Below are 15,530 nucleotides of genomic sequence, written 5' to 3' on the forward strand. Positions count from 1 at the left end.
AATCTTTTAAACTACCGCTACGCGTCCGTGCCTAATTCCAGCTCGAAGGCCTTCCCTCTCCGCCCCGGCGTGCCCGGGCTGCTGGCCACAGCCCGCGTGCAGCGCGAAAAGGGCTCGGGTCGCTCCCGGCCCACACAGAAACCACCTCTTTAAAGCTCCCTGAGTGCCAGGAGCCAGACTGGGGAAGCCTCTACCCACTGTCTGGATCCAAATGCCCCAGGGAGTTTTAAAAAGCGCAGCTGCAGCCTAGGTACAGGTGTGCTTTTTAAGTTTTTCTGTGCATTGGGACCCATGGTGCAGAGCATGGGCACCCTGGAAACTTAAGAAGTACACATGCAGCTGGAGCTCCCAACTGCACACCTATTTTTTTACGTTCTGGAGTGCAGCGAGCCCAAGATCAGGGTGATGCTCCTTAACATTAGGCTCATGGCATTCCCCCTCCTGCCCCCCCCACCCCCCCACAAGTCATTTGCCTCTGGAGATTGGGTGGAGATACCAGGTCCAGGATTTGGTGCTACCCCATGTCCAGCGGCAGGCAATTATTTCAGGCAGAGGGCCACTTAGAGTTTTGGCAAGCTGTTGAGGGTGCCACCTCTTGGCAGGTGCCCTGCCCACTAGTTGCCATGTTAGGACCAGAAGTCCCACCCCCTTATCCCTGACCTTTGCCACCAGAAGTCCCTCTCCATGCCCCCAGAAATCCCTCTCCATGCCCCCAGAAATACTCCTTTCAGGTTTGCAACCTCAGAACCAGCAAAATAACAAATAATATTCTAAAAAATCAAACATCTACAACTTTCATTAATTTGATTTAAAAAAATATTTTTGTCTTGATTTACATGCGTTTGTGTAGTATACACAGAGGTGATTGCACAATAGCTCAAAATGAAGTCTTACTCTTTTGTATACTGTAGGGAGGGTGGGAGGCACAGGGGTGGGTATAGGTTTGTGAGGGGCTGTGGGTATGTGGGGTATGGAGAGGGTGTGGTTGTGTGTGGGGGGGGTTTGTGGGGCACGAGGGAGCACTGATAGTATGTGTGTGGTTATGCGGGGTGTGGGGATGTGGGTGGGACTTGCCCTATAAACACACACACACACTGCCTACCTCACTACACAATTTGGCGGGAAGGGGCGCTTGGGGGTGGGGCCAGGCCAGCACTGCTCCTAAGTCCTGCCAGCTTCCCCTGGCTCCTACTGCCCCTGGCTCCTGTTGTCTTTGACAGGCAGCCAGGAGCAGATAAATATTCATTTTCTAAACTTTTTAGGTGCTCCGCAGGCCAGATAGAATGGCCTGGCGGGCTGGATCTGGCCCGCAGGCCAAATTTTGCCCCCCGCTGGGTTAGCAGAATTGGAGCATAAAGAGAACTAGAAATAGGTGAAACTGTAAAACTAGCCATCGGTGAGAAACCCTAGATTTTTTTTTGGCACACGTATTTCTAAATTAACAGATAATACAACAACTTCACTTACCCATGCTACTTCTCAACTCCTCTCTAGAAATAAGTACATTTCATTTAATCGTATAATATACTTTACAAAAAGTGCGCCTATTAAAAAATAATTATGAATATACATGTGGCAAATATATTTTCCCAATTTTTTCATAACTCTTAAAAATATAAGAACTTAATGTTATAAGCTTTTTAAAAACACAAAATTGTGGAGAGAACCCAATCCAAACAATAGATAATCAAATCTAACAGGAAAAAAAAATTACTGCTCACCCCACAACCTTGCTGTTTTTTAAATACAAAATTTAATGATTCTCTGATAATATCCCTTTTAATGATAGCAGTTATTTCAGAAAACCTTTTACTGAAAAGGTAAGCAGGACCTGAAAGCACAATAAAATACAAAATGCAATATAAATATTGTTCCTTGCCTGATGCATTCATGTTCAAAAGATGACAAAAGGGCTTAGAGAAAAGTTACATGTTCAATTAGTGTTTCAAGGTTATGCCACAGTGGATGCGTCTCTACATGCCTTTATGGCACCATTGTTGCTGTGTCGTCATTTAATACTTCCTTTTGGAAGTACTAAAAGACAGTGCATTAACAGCTGGTACTGCTCTAAGCACACCACGCATGGTTATTTTTAGGCACTATGCCGCCGTAGTAATGTGCTATAACCGGGGAGTGCATCACTATGGCAGCATAGCTGTGGCATCATGGGTTTTGCCCACGGATGCTACATCACCATAGCACATTGCTATGGTGATGTAGTGTTGTGTGTGGACGTGCCCGGTATGTTTTGTTTTCATTTCCTTAAATGTGCTAGTATACATCAGCTATATTCCCAATAAGCAGTACAGAAGAAGCTTGTCTTAATTAGGGATTTCAGTGGAAAGAAACTAGGCACCTTGTGTATGAGCTCAGAAAAAGGCTCACTGCATGAGGCCCAGAATGAAAGAAGGTACACCCCTTAAGAGAGAAGGGAATAAAAAAAGGTGGAAAAGATGGACTTCCATAATGAATAAGATGAAACAAGACAGAAGCACATAAGCAGAACGAGGTGGAGTTAAGCAAAGCTTTGGAAAAAAAAATTATGAAAAGTCCTCAGTAACTGCATACTTGAGTGACCACATTAACAACAAAATATCTAGAGAGCCTTATATTGCACCAAGTATTTACACTGCTTACTTGTCTCTAGTTAAGCCATATTTCCTCATATTTCATTCCAATTCGAGTATTAATATAGACTGGAGCCACCTGCACTTTCTGATACATATACAAATAGCAAGCTTTAATATCTGGGTTATAAGCATGGGAGAAAATTGTTCATATTAAATTGTTTTCCATATTATATAGTTTTAATTTGAAACTATACAAAATTAAATGATTTTAAAAATAATATTTTTAAATGTATAATTAACTCTATATTCAAGACAGACATACTCAGCATATTGTTTTTATGGCTGTTCAATAAGAGGGCATGGACAAACATTATAACTTAGACTGGTTTAAATGAAAATTAACCTGAAACAAAACACACAAGCCCATTAAATTGGTTTAAAACTGCCAGTTCACAGTACATCAGTTCAGTTTTACATGTGGATACCAGCATTTTATGTCATGAGTCTGGTCGGTCCTCCAAGCATCTTACACTGCATCACTGTTCTTTCCACACCCCTGCCACAACTGGCCACTCTGGCAAGCAGCCAGAATACTACTAACCCCTATTTCCCTCAATTTGACATCTTTTATCAATGAGCTCTTTTATGCTCTCACTCCCAACTGATAGCAGCTCCTCACCCCCTGCAAATCCAAAAGTGTAGGTCCCCTCAACCCCAGCCACCCCATGTCAGACAAGCACACTGCAGACTTTGGTCAATTACAGGCTACTAAGGTTTACTGAACTGAGGTTTAGGGACAGCAGAAAAGTAAATCCCCAACCCCCTAGATAATGCCCAAAAGCACTCCTACCTCCTAGTGTCACAGCCACAGCATTTCAACACCCAAAAGGTGACTATTCAACCTGGAACGCTAGGGCACTGTACATGTGGACACCTCTGACCTGGGGCAATAGTGAACAGGTTCCGAAGTGATGTTTGGGCTGGTTCACCTGTGTCCATAACATTAGAAGTGTATGTGAACAAGTGGGCAAGCCAGAAGCAACTTCTGCATGTAATGATTTTTAAACCACTTGCTATTTTGTAGACTAAAATTGTTGTCTGTCAACATGGTTTAAAACAGTTAATTTTTTGGAGGCCAAGTCAAACACTTTTTGGCATCCATTAATAGCCAACATGCAAACTGATTGGTTCATATTAAAATACTGCTGATTTTAGTCTTGTGGTACTTGAAAGGCTTCTTTAAAAGTAAGACATGCTGAGTTCCACAGTATTGTTCTAGCATACAAAAAAATTTGTAAAATTACTTTTTTTTTTTTTTTTTTTACTGATTTCTTTTCAGTACAACAAACACGCTAGCCTTTTTAAGAGCTGTTGAATTACCTTTTGCCACATAAAAGACCATTCAAATACATTCTGAAAAAGATTCAAATTTCTTGTCTTCTCAAGAAGTATTAAGTGATATGACCCATCAGGCAAGAGATACATATGCTACAGCTGCTTGGGAATACCTGCTATATAGAGCCTTTCTAAGAAAAAAAATCCTTAAACAGCAGAGATTCACTTAAAACAACAACCATAAAAAGCATCTGCAAATAAACAAAAAAGGGAGTTCATACTTAAAAACAACTTATTATTGATTCTCATTGGACATAAATTCTGGCAAATTTTCATTCATTTCAGTGTTGTCAGGACCTTCTCCACTGTCTTTGTGCTGTTTGTACCTGTACATCCTTTTCCTATACCCTTTAAGAGACTATATTGATATTCTAAATTCTGAAGCTATAACCTTCTGTTTTACATCAAAAACATTCCTGTAAGCATTACTGTAATTCACCGCTATTCCTTTAAGCAGCACTTCTTATTTTAAACTATTTGCAGAAGAGACAAACGTATGGATTAGATTTCTGAAAAATATCTTTTTCAAGAAAAATATTCAGAGGTTGCAACTGTAAAACAATGTCACTCAAAAATGACAGTATTAGGTTTACCCTTTAACAGTGTTAAATAAAATTTCCTTTTTAAGACTTCTATTAAAATAAAAAAAACACCAAGTGATTTCTAGGATTGACATTTTCAGGACATATGTGGAGCACAGTACATCCTGGAAACAGCTGAAGTTACACAGAAACAGCACAAAAATATATAGCTCGTATCCAAGATCTTAATCTACCAGTCACTGAAATCAATATGAATCTTCCCGTTTAATGAGTTGGTATTGGATTGGGCCTTATATTTTTAAGGTAAAGCAGTGAAAATAATGCTGGATTAAATTTTGCAAACAGCCAATCAAGAGTGTGAAGAAGCATTCAGACACATAGCAGAGCGCCGCCATGATGGTGGGGACACAGGGGATAGTGGAGGCAGGGAGAGGAGCGGGTCCAGCCTGAAGCAGCTCTGGTTGGGGGAGGGGAGGAGCAAGCCTCCTCCCCCCCACCCCTCGGGCCCACTCCTCCCCCAACACCCCTCCCCCACATCAGCCCTGAGCCCGCACCTCCTGTCCCCCCACCGCTGCTGGGTCAGTCTGGGCCCGCTGCTTCCCCCCTCCCCACCCTTGGGCCCAGTTTTCCCCGGCACTGGGCCCAGGCCTGCTCCTCCCCTCCTCGCACCGCTGCAGCAGGGAGGAGGAGAGCAGGCCTGGACCCCAAGCAACAGGAAGGAAAGGGGGAGCAGGCCAGGGGGGGTGGGGGGTTAAACAGGGCTCCATCCCCCCCTGCTTCCTCCCCCGGTCACTCTTGACGGGTGATTGGCTAGTATAAAACATTAGTCATATATTCATTTTAAAATTGTCACAGACCGTTTATAGATATATGGCAAAGAAAGCTAACTGAACTGATTTTTTAAATCACATTTAAGACTCGGTTACAATTCAGTTGTTAGGTCTGCATGCTCTTGTAGTGATGCAAATTGGTTAAATCACTAGGTTTAACACTGAATGAAACATGGTTAAAATTCCAAGAATCACTACAGGAGCATAAATGTTATATTGTAACAGCTTATATGAAGGTATCATTCAATATCAATATAATTGCTATGTCTTAGGAGTGCACCAATAGAGATTTTGGGGGCTGATACCACTACCTGATATTTAAGGAGGCATATGGCTGAAACCAATTTGATTTCCGAGACAGCTGCCTCCAGCTGGTAAGTTCGTGTGATGGAAGGTGGGCGGGGAGAGAAGGGGCGTGGAAGGGGGCAGATCAACACCCACCACGGTGAGGGAGGGAGATGGGGCGGGGCAGACATAGAACGAAGTCATGGCTCATCGGGGGAGGTGGCTCCCGCCGCTGTTTGCACCCTGGGAGGCCATGGGGAGAGGGGGTGCGCCCCCAGATCTGTGCAGAGCAGGGCAGACGGGCTGTAGCTGTGGGCTGGAGCCAGGGCTGTGCGAGGCTCTTCTTGTTGAGGGCTGGCCTCAAGGTGGGGGCTATGGAGGGGGCTGCAACCACTCCAAATTTTGCTGGAGCTCTGCTCTCAATGCCACTGCCATACACCCAGTACAGCCCCAGCTCTTCCCGGTGCCTGGGTGGAGGTGGAGCATTGAGCTGGGGCTGCACTGGGTGCACCATGGCAGCAGTGCTGGGAGCAGAGCTGTGGCAAAACTTCAGGTGGCTACAACCCCCTCCCAGTGCCTGCCCTGAGCCAAGCCCTCGGCAAGAAGAGCCCCATGCAGCTCCGGCTCCAGACCGCAGCTCCAGCTGCAGCTCACTCGCCCTGCCCCATGCAGATCCGGGGGCACAGCAGCAGCAGGAGCTTCCCCCCCGCCCTCCCATGAGCCATGGCTCCGTCCCACGCCCATCCCACCCTGGTTGGCAGCACCTCCCCCTGCCTCCCCTACCACGGGGGGCATTGATCTGCCCCCCCTTCCCTCCCCTTTCACCAAACAGACTTACAAGCTGGAGGCAGCTCTCCAAGCTGCCAGCTCTGCTCTTCGCTACCTGTGTGCTGCACTGCTGCTGCGCACAGCATGGGCATTTATTGGCCAAATTATTGGCCCCAATCAGGCCAATTTCCAATACAGCCAATTTTCTTTATATTGGTACCGATTCGATATCGGACTGATGTATCAGTGCACCTCTCCTAAGTCTGTCTATGCCTTTAGTATTGGTGAAGCAGCAGTTAGTAAACATCAAAGAAAATAACACCATCTTTTTTCTAACGAAACATTCTTATAACTTTAATTTCCAAATAGAGGCCCAGGCCAAAAGAATACAAACAAAATTCAATGTACAGAAAACAATATTAACCAGCAACAGAACCAGTTGCTTTGCCACATTTTATGTTTTGTTTTGTTTCCATGTAGTAGAGCAACAGCTATAGGGCTCTCATCGTCTTCAATGGTTAGTGGGTATTTCCTCGTTACATTGTTTCTAAAATAATTTGATATATTACAAATACTACAAAAAAGTACTATTTGTTTTGCATTACTCACTGCTGAAGAGACGGCCGAATTCACTTTTTATACACTGGTAGTGCCATTTAAGCCAGCCTAGTGGTCATACAGAAAATTTCTGCTGTTTGCAAGAAAAAATATCTACCTAGGACACCACCACTGCCTAATATTTAATCAAAAATGAAATGGCCACATTTTACTCTTTTTTTCTTTTTTTTTTTTTAATGTTATGGCTCCCATGTTCTGCTCACATTTTCATATATTTGAAAGCAGATGACTCTTTTCTTCCACATAAGGCAATTTGCTCTATGGCCCTGGCCTACAGACAGACCTTGCTTGACATAGGATCCTTCCCCATTTCAATTTAAAATTAAAAGGTGGAATGTGAAGCAGGAAATATATTTCCCTGAATCTAAATACATTTTTTTTTTATATCTGTGTATTTCATTCACCAGTGGAGAAAACCTGTGTTATACTCAACTGAAGAATCCCATGCTGCAGGACCTCCTCAATGCATCACCATATCAAAGTTGGCATCCAAATAAAAATTCCACAGTGGTTAGGACCTGTTTCTAGCAATATTGCTTTTAAAGATCATTTTAAGTAACTAAGTCAGACTAGAGTATTAACACAGCATTCATCTGCAGCTAAGCGTTCAGTTATCCACAAGGAATTTTTGGAAACAAAAATCAAAATAAGGCATTTTGATCAAAAGATTTCTTTAAAGGAAAACATACTTTCCATATCTTCTGTAATTACTCGAATGCCAAAACTTCTAGTTTAGGATTTTTTCATATACACCAGATGCCTTAATGGAGTCAGTCACAGATCATGTCTCCTATCTTAATCTCTTCACAAGAAGCAAATAATAAAAGAAAAAATTTCTATAAATCAGATTAAAATGACAGACAGTTTGTTTAGAAGTTTACCAAATGGAACGACCCTGCTGGAATTCCTTCAAGTAGCCTGTGAAAATGTCAGAATATATTCCATTTAAGAGGTCACAGTCCCTAGAGAGCTCTGAGTTTTGGCCTGTATGTCTTTTCACATGCTTTAATATTTGAAAATTGTTCCTTGTAGACACTGACTGATGCCCTGGGAATGCTAGGATTGTGGGAACTGGCAGTACCAATGACAAAGGCAGACTTAATGGGAAATCAGTACCTACTCAGTGTGCTCTCTCATCTTTTAGAAGATAAGATAACTTTCAAATACTTACGGGGGAACAAAAAAAAAAAAAATCACACATTAGCAGACATTTGTTGTTCCTATTGACATTTGTTTTTCAAACTTTGAAAACAATTTCAGAAACTAAAAAAAAAAAAGACAAAAACAAAAACCTACTTTATTGCAACATTCTGCATTTCAACTAAGATTAAGGATTATAAATGCTAGTACACTTCATTTCAAGTAGAGTAGAACGTGTTTTCATATTAATTTCCAAGGATGATTTAAAAAAAACCTGAAATTATAAATATCTAACTTTTATATATTTATAACCTTATTTTTTATTTTTATTGGGCTTTTAAACTTTCATTTATATCTAACTTTATATTGTAATGTTTGCTTAAAAGGGTAAATTCATTATGAGAATCAATACTTTGAAAAAATTGTTCAATACATGAAATGAAAACTTTCTGCACTACATACAGGCAGTCCTCAGACTTATGGCAAGATGCTGTTTTCAGGAACCAATTGTAAGTCGAAACGTTGCAACTTGGAACCAATTTTCACAAAGAAAACAATGTTATAAATGGGGGACTGGCTCCTGAACCAAGGCCCGATACCCTATTTTCACCCAAAAAACCCCAGAATTTTGAATTCAATCAATTATAGATAAGTAATATAGCTACATTAATGTATTTATAATGTAAATAGCAATCATATTGACTTGGAAGGACTTCTTTGAGGTGACTTTGCTGGACTTTTAGGGTTCTTGGCTGGAGTCTTCTCAGGAGTCTTGGCTGCAGGTTTTTTCTGGAGTCTTGTTTGCTTTCTTAAAGAAAAAGTGTCCAAGCAAGTTTGGACAGATGTTCACCAGGGAGATGGGTGGCCCAGCAAACTTGTTCGCTGGTATGGCATCGCATCGGATCAAGCATTGTAAAGTCAAAAGTGACGTCAGAAAGTTGAAATAGGGTGTTAATTAATAAACGTTGTAACTTAACATTGTAAGTCAAGTACATGTAAGTCATGTATACAGGACTGCCTGTATATCTACAGAGTACCATCATAAACATATTCATGCTAGATATTGTACTTGTGGTTTTTTTTAAATAAAAAAGTACTTCAGCCTAGAATTTATGTTAGTATTGCCCAGATCTCATTATTTTCAGTTTAGTAACTAGCAGGGTAGCTAAAAAACTCTGAACCTGAATTATTCTGGCTGGTTTTCTAGGTAGGAGTTTGTCTTACTCTGCTGCCTATTGCTTGCTTGCTGGTTAGAACATACAAAGATTAGATTCCTCCTTTCTTTTTTTTGTATCTGGTTTATAGCTGGTGTTTCAAATAGCTTTCTAAAGCCATCCCCTCCAAATTGTTTTAAAAGACTGTAATAGCAAAGGGTCTTAACGCTGTGTGTTATAAGTAAGAGAGAAAAATATAATTATGAATTTAGAAAGAAAACAAAGTTGATGTCAGATAATCATCACTTCAATACTCATGGTGTTGCTTGCAGGAGGACACTACTAATGTTGATATGTCCATCTTCCCACTGGATTCAGAGGATTTTCTGCAGGCAGCACTGATGGTACTTCTCCAACAATTTTCAATGTCTCCGGTATGTTATCCATGTCTCAGCTCTGTCCACCAATGTGGGGGGGACCACAACTACTTGATAAACCGTGAGCTTGGTTTTGGATCTGGTGTCACAATCTTCAAAAACCCATTCCCTCAGGCACCCAAAGGCTGCACTTGGACATTTAAGGCAATGCTGGGTTTCGTCATTGATGTTAGCCTTCTGCAAGAAATGGCTTCCGAGGTACGGGAAATACTCAACATTCTCCAGAATCTCACTGTGGATCTGATCACCAGCAAGCTCCTAATGAGCAGTCCCCTAGCTCTGGTAGAGGACCTTAGCCTTCTGAATTTTAAGTATCAGTTCCATTCTCCTATATGCCTCAGTAAACACATTGACGATTGCCTGAAGGTCTGCTTCCGAGTTAGTACACACTACAGCATCATCAGCATCCTCCTGCAAGGTTTGTGATTAATTTTTGTTTCACTTTCAGTCAGCAAACAGAGAGCAGTGTCTCATTTCTTTTCTTGAGGTGGGGAAGTTGGAAGTGTCTGCATACAATCTGTTAGTTTTTTAGTGCTTTTGGCTTCAAGTAGCCATAATAATACCTAATCAGAAAAAAATGTGTGTGTGGGGCATGATTATAGTGATGTTCAAGCCACTGAAGGAAGGAAGTTGGTAGATGTAAATATTGCAGACAGGAGTATGTTGACAATGCAACAAGAATGAAGAAACATTTAATAACATGTAGAAACTGTCCTGAAAGAGTACAGGCCATATACAGAAAGCTAATACAATAAAGTGGTGGAACAACATCTGAGAAAAGTCTACTTCATGAATCCTATGCAAGTAAACACATTAATATGTTAAACAACACACAGTATAGTCTAGCATCTATGTTGTTTTAAAACATTATAATTTTAAAAGTTAATGCAACTGTGGACTATTATTTATTTATTTACAATATTTGTATCATGTTTTGCTGCTTGCACTAAGCACCCAAAGTGGCATACGGTTAACAACATATATATTTTTAATTACATAATAGATCAATAGTTAATTATTTCAACCCAGCAGGTGAGCTTAGTCCTCTGGCTGATGGCAGACTATGCTTCCCTTTGGCTCTGCAGTCCCAGAGCAACTAAGTAACAAGATGAGCAGCATAGTGTTCTTTCTGGCATTGGAGGCGGGGAAGCAAACTCCATCTCCCTTCTCCTGATGGCTAAGCCAGACAACAATAGGCTAAAATAACAATCTTTCCCCACTTTTGTTGCAGGAACTTGGTAGCTCAAGTGAAATAGTAGATTTGCAAAGAATGAAATATTAAAACGTTTAGCTGCCAGGTCTCGGGGAAGAAGCAGCAGGATCCTTGCTTTCAAGATAACTGTCACCAGATATGCAATCCACCATGAGTAGCTGTTCAAGACAGTCAAGTTTTTTATCAAGCTTTGTGGACAAAATGTCAAAAGAAGATCAAGAAAAAAAGCAGAAGAGACATTAGCTCAAGCTATATTTGCAAGTGGTACACCTCTTTCCATAACTGAAAATCAGTACTGAAAGGAACATTACAAACTAATTCGCCCATCATATAAGTTACCATCACGTTATTGCTTATCACGTTTCCTCTTAGATAGAGGGTATGACAGAGTTTAAACAATGCTTATTCAAAAGTTTGGCCAAGCAGAATCACCGGCCCTGGTTTCGGATGGATGGATGGGCTGATATACAAGGAAATCCTTTATTGAACATTCTGTTAGCAACTCCTGAACCAATATTCCTGAAAGCAATTGCTACCAAATTTTCATGTCATACAGGTGAATATGTAGCCAAATTACTGTGTGAAGCAATTGAAAGTGCAGGTCCCTCCAGGGTACAAGCCCTTGTAACTAATAATGCAGGTAACATGAAAGCTGTATGGCAAATATTAAAGGCAAAGTACCCTTATTTAATAGTATTTGGCTGTCTTGCTCATGGGTTGAATCTTCTGGCAAAGGACATGGTAAGTGTGAATACAACAAAGACAATATTGGCAAACTGCAAAGCAATTGTGAAGGCATTCAACAATCATCATGTTGTTAATCTGACTGAAGAAACTACAGAAAGAGAAGCAGGGGAAGGAAAGTGCACTTTTATTGACAGGAGAAACTAGATGGGGCTTGGCTACAAAGTATTTACATAGCTTGCTGCGCACAAAGAACTGTTTGCAGTGTGCTTCAATAGATGACACAGTATCCCAGATTATTTCCATGAACCTTCGGAAGCAGATTCTTGACAATGATGTGTTCTAGGATTGAGTTCAAGGAGCATTCAATTTTCTACTACCAGTTTCGGTGGCTATCAAGAAACTTGAAGAAGATACACACCAAGCCTTTCAAATATTCTAGAGATATTCAGACAACTAAATGAAAATCTAATTTAACTTTTGCCTTCTTCACCTTTATCCAAAAAAGAAGTAAAACAAATGTTTACTACAAGACCTGAGTTTTTGCTCTCATCCAGTTCATTTGGCAGCAAACCTTATGGATCTTCAACACAGAGGACAGCATTTATGAGAAGATGAATTATCTACTGCTCTTGATACTATTATGGAAGTAGCTAAGAATGTCCCCAACATCAATGAAATAGCTGTGATGGCAGACACTGCCGAGTACTGTGCAAAAGAAAAACTTTGGAGCAAAGATATCATTTGGCAGGCAGCAGAGAATGCGTCTCCTCTCACATGGTGGAAGGGATACTGTAACACCCGACTGTTGTCCAGGATTGCTCTAAGGATCCTAAACATTCCTCCAACAGCAGCTTCTTGTGAACGGAACTGGAAGGCTTTCAGCTCAGTCAAGACATAAAAGAGGAACAGACTAACAAATGAGTGCACTGCTAAACTTGTTTCTATTTCTCAAAATCTTCAGCTGGAGTAGCGTGTCCAGTTTTGGGCCCCGCATTTCAGGAGGAATGTAGATAACCTGGAAAGGGTTCAGAGGAGGGCCACTGGTCTGGTGAAAGGCCTACAGAAAAAAACCCTACGAGGACCGATTGAGGGACCTGAATCTCTTCAGCCTCTGCAAGAGAAGGCTGAGAGGTGACCCTGTGGCTGTCTACAAACTCATCGGGGGTGACAGCAGGAAATAGGGGATACGATGTTTGCCAGGACACCCATCAGAGTAACTAGAAACAATGGCCACAAACTGAAGAAGAATAAATTTAGACTGGACATCAGGAAAAAATTATTTACAGTGAGAGTTGCCAAAATATGGAATACGCTTTCAAGTGAGGTGGTGTTGTCCCCTTCCTTGGAGGTATTTAAGAGGAGATTGGACAAACACCTGGCTGGGGTCATCTGACCCCATTCCTGCCCAGGGCAGGGGGTCGGACTCTATGATCTAATAGGTCTCTTCCAACTCTAAAATCTATGAAGTCTTGCTTCTGGAGAATCAGTCAGAAGCACAATTAGTGAAGAAGAGGCAGTGTGGTAAGTTGCCCTTGCCCACAGACTCATTGGTAAAACCACCTTTTAGCGAACGAGAATGCTGTTCAAGTAGTTCTGAATCAGATTTGCCTCAATCTGATTCTGAAACGGAACTAGTAAGTAGTACAAGTGCTTCTACAGATAGTGACAGTGAAACTGGAAGTGCTCCAATGATCTCAGTGGAAGAGTTAAACTTTGTTGAAGTAGATGATTGGACAACCACGGCATATCATGCACAGTTCTTTGGGTGTGCTAAAATTAGTGTGTCAACAGTGTTCAGTGCCTTTGGGTTTTTTATCTTAAATTTTAAGCAAACAATGTAAGGGAAGTAGAGATACACTGATACATCAGTCTGATATCAGATCAGTACTGATATAAAGAAAATTTGTGGTATTGGATATGGGCCTGATAGGGCTGATAATTTGGCTGACAAATGCCCTGCTGCGCACAGCTGCAGCGCAGCACTCAGGCAGCAAGGAGTACAGCTGGCAGTGTGAAGAACTACCTCCAGCTGGTAAGTCCCGTGTAGTGGAAGGAGAGGGGGGAGGGAAGAGGCTTGGGGGGGGCAGATCAACGCCCCCTGTGGTGAGGCTGCGTGGGGCTCTTCTCAGTCGGGGCTGGGGTTGGACAGAGCACTGGCAGCGCTGGGAGGATGCTGCATCCAACCCCAAATTTCACCGCCACTCCACTCCCAGCGCTGCAGCCACCAACCAGCAGGCGCTGCCCCAGTTCAACACCCTGCCTCTACCCACACGCTGGGAAGAGCGATGCACCCCTAAAGAGAAGTACATGCTATTGTGTATTGTCTTTATGTTTTTACAAGTATTCCAATAAAAATAATTTTCCACATAAAATTTGTTTGAATATAACATTTAAATCACATTAAGTGTGCTGTATTTAATTTTTTTTCAGTTCAAATACTTTTGGCTACTGGGACATAAAATTAGCATGGGGTACTTTTTCAGTTTTGTTAACTAAATAAGTCAAATAAACATGCCAAATCAGATCACTCTCTAGTTAGGGCATTGGAAAATTTTCCCAAAAACCCACATCTCTGCCCCCCTCCCCTGCTTTACTTTTTTGTTTCTCCTTTTTACTTATTTCTATATACACACACTACATCCACTCATACTTGTAGCTTCTCTCATTCCCATTTTCCTGATCTCCATCTATTTCCTTATTCTACCTTGTATTCTATCACTCTGTCTCCCTTCAGCCATTCCCCCTCCACCCCTCTCTTCCTCTTCCCCTCTCTGCTTTACCTTTTGTCTTTCTAATTTCTACCTATTTACATTCTCACTGACATCCTGCCACACTTTTAGTTTCTCACATTTCTTGGAGTCTCAGAACAGCAGAGACTCCCAATGCTTGAAGAAGGATGACTGCACCTGAAAGCTTGCTAAGAACTTTTTCCAGCTACTCAGTTGGTCTAATAAAAGATATCACATCTACCCAAAGAACCTTACCTGCCTATGTCCTTAGGCCAACATGGCTACAACCAACAACCCAGCAACATTGATTATGATTCATCTCCTAAACGTTCCTCAAGTGTAGGACACCAGAGGTCCTACTTGCTTCCTAGGTCAGGTCTCTCATATGGATATTCCACTACTGTGCCAAAAGGAACAGTGTTGCCATGTACATTAATTTATTTTTTTCTGAAAAGAGAAAAATTATACTTCTACTAGTTATTTACCTTTATACCATACTCTTGAAGAATGCAAGTCTAAGTCTAAAAAGGTGAAGATGGTGAGGTGCAACACGCTTCATGAAATTAATTCATTTTACAACAAAAGCAACCTATATCTTGATTCAAACCTAACTATTCCATGTTTACTGTAATCACAAAAACACTGTTCTACTAAGTTGCCTTGTGAACATCAACAATGATGGAAAATAAAAGAAACATTTTAAGTATAAATCTTGTTCTTGTGATGTTCACCCTTAGACTACTCTATGAAATAGAAATTTGACTTTAAAATCTCAAGTTTAAACACCTATTTTTCTAAATATCTCTCTTAACTATGTTCAAGTACCTAATGATGTTAAAGCTTCCTTGCAAAATATTGTAAAACTGACCAACTCATACTTACACTCTGTATTTGCTAGAGATTATAAATTTAACTCATTTTTAAAAACTGACCAAATATTTCCAGGTTGGTGGTTTAAATTAGAAGCATACATCTTGTCTGTATCTTGTAAACTGCAACTGTAAACTAAGTTGGTTGAGATATATTGCATAGCAAACAACAATGCTCAAACTTTAATACAACTATTGGAGATGCAGAGGGAGAGAGTTAAACAAATATTTAGCTTGAAGAAAATGACAAATTAAGCAACATCTCAGTTAAAAAAAATCATATCTCAGCAGGA

General features: G+C 41.1%; 1 protein-coding gene across 1 annotated transcript in view; it reads right to left on the minus strand.

The window, feature by feature from the left end:
- MKL2 (MKL1/myocardin like 2) overlaps positions 1 to 15,530 on the minus strand; it is a 204,287-nt gene that overhangs the window by 92,207 nt on the left and 96,550 nt on the right.

Source organism: Alligator sinensis, unplaced genomic scaffold, assembly GCF_000455745.1.
Source record: "Alligator sinensis unplaced genomic scaffold, ASM45574v1 scaffold73_1, whole genome shotgun sequence".
Classification (NCBI taxonomy): Eukaryota; Metazoa; Chordata; order Crocodylia; family Alligatoridae; genus Alligator; species Alligator sinensis.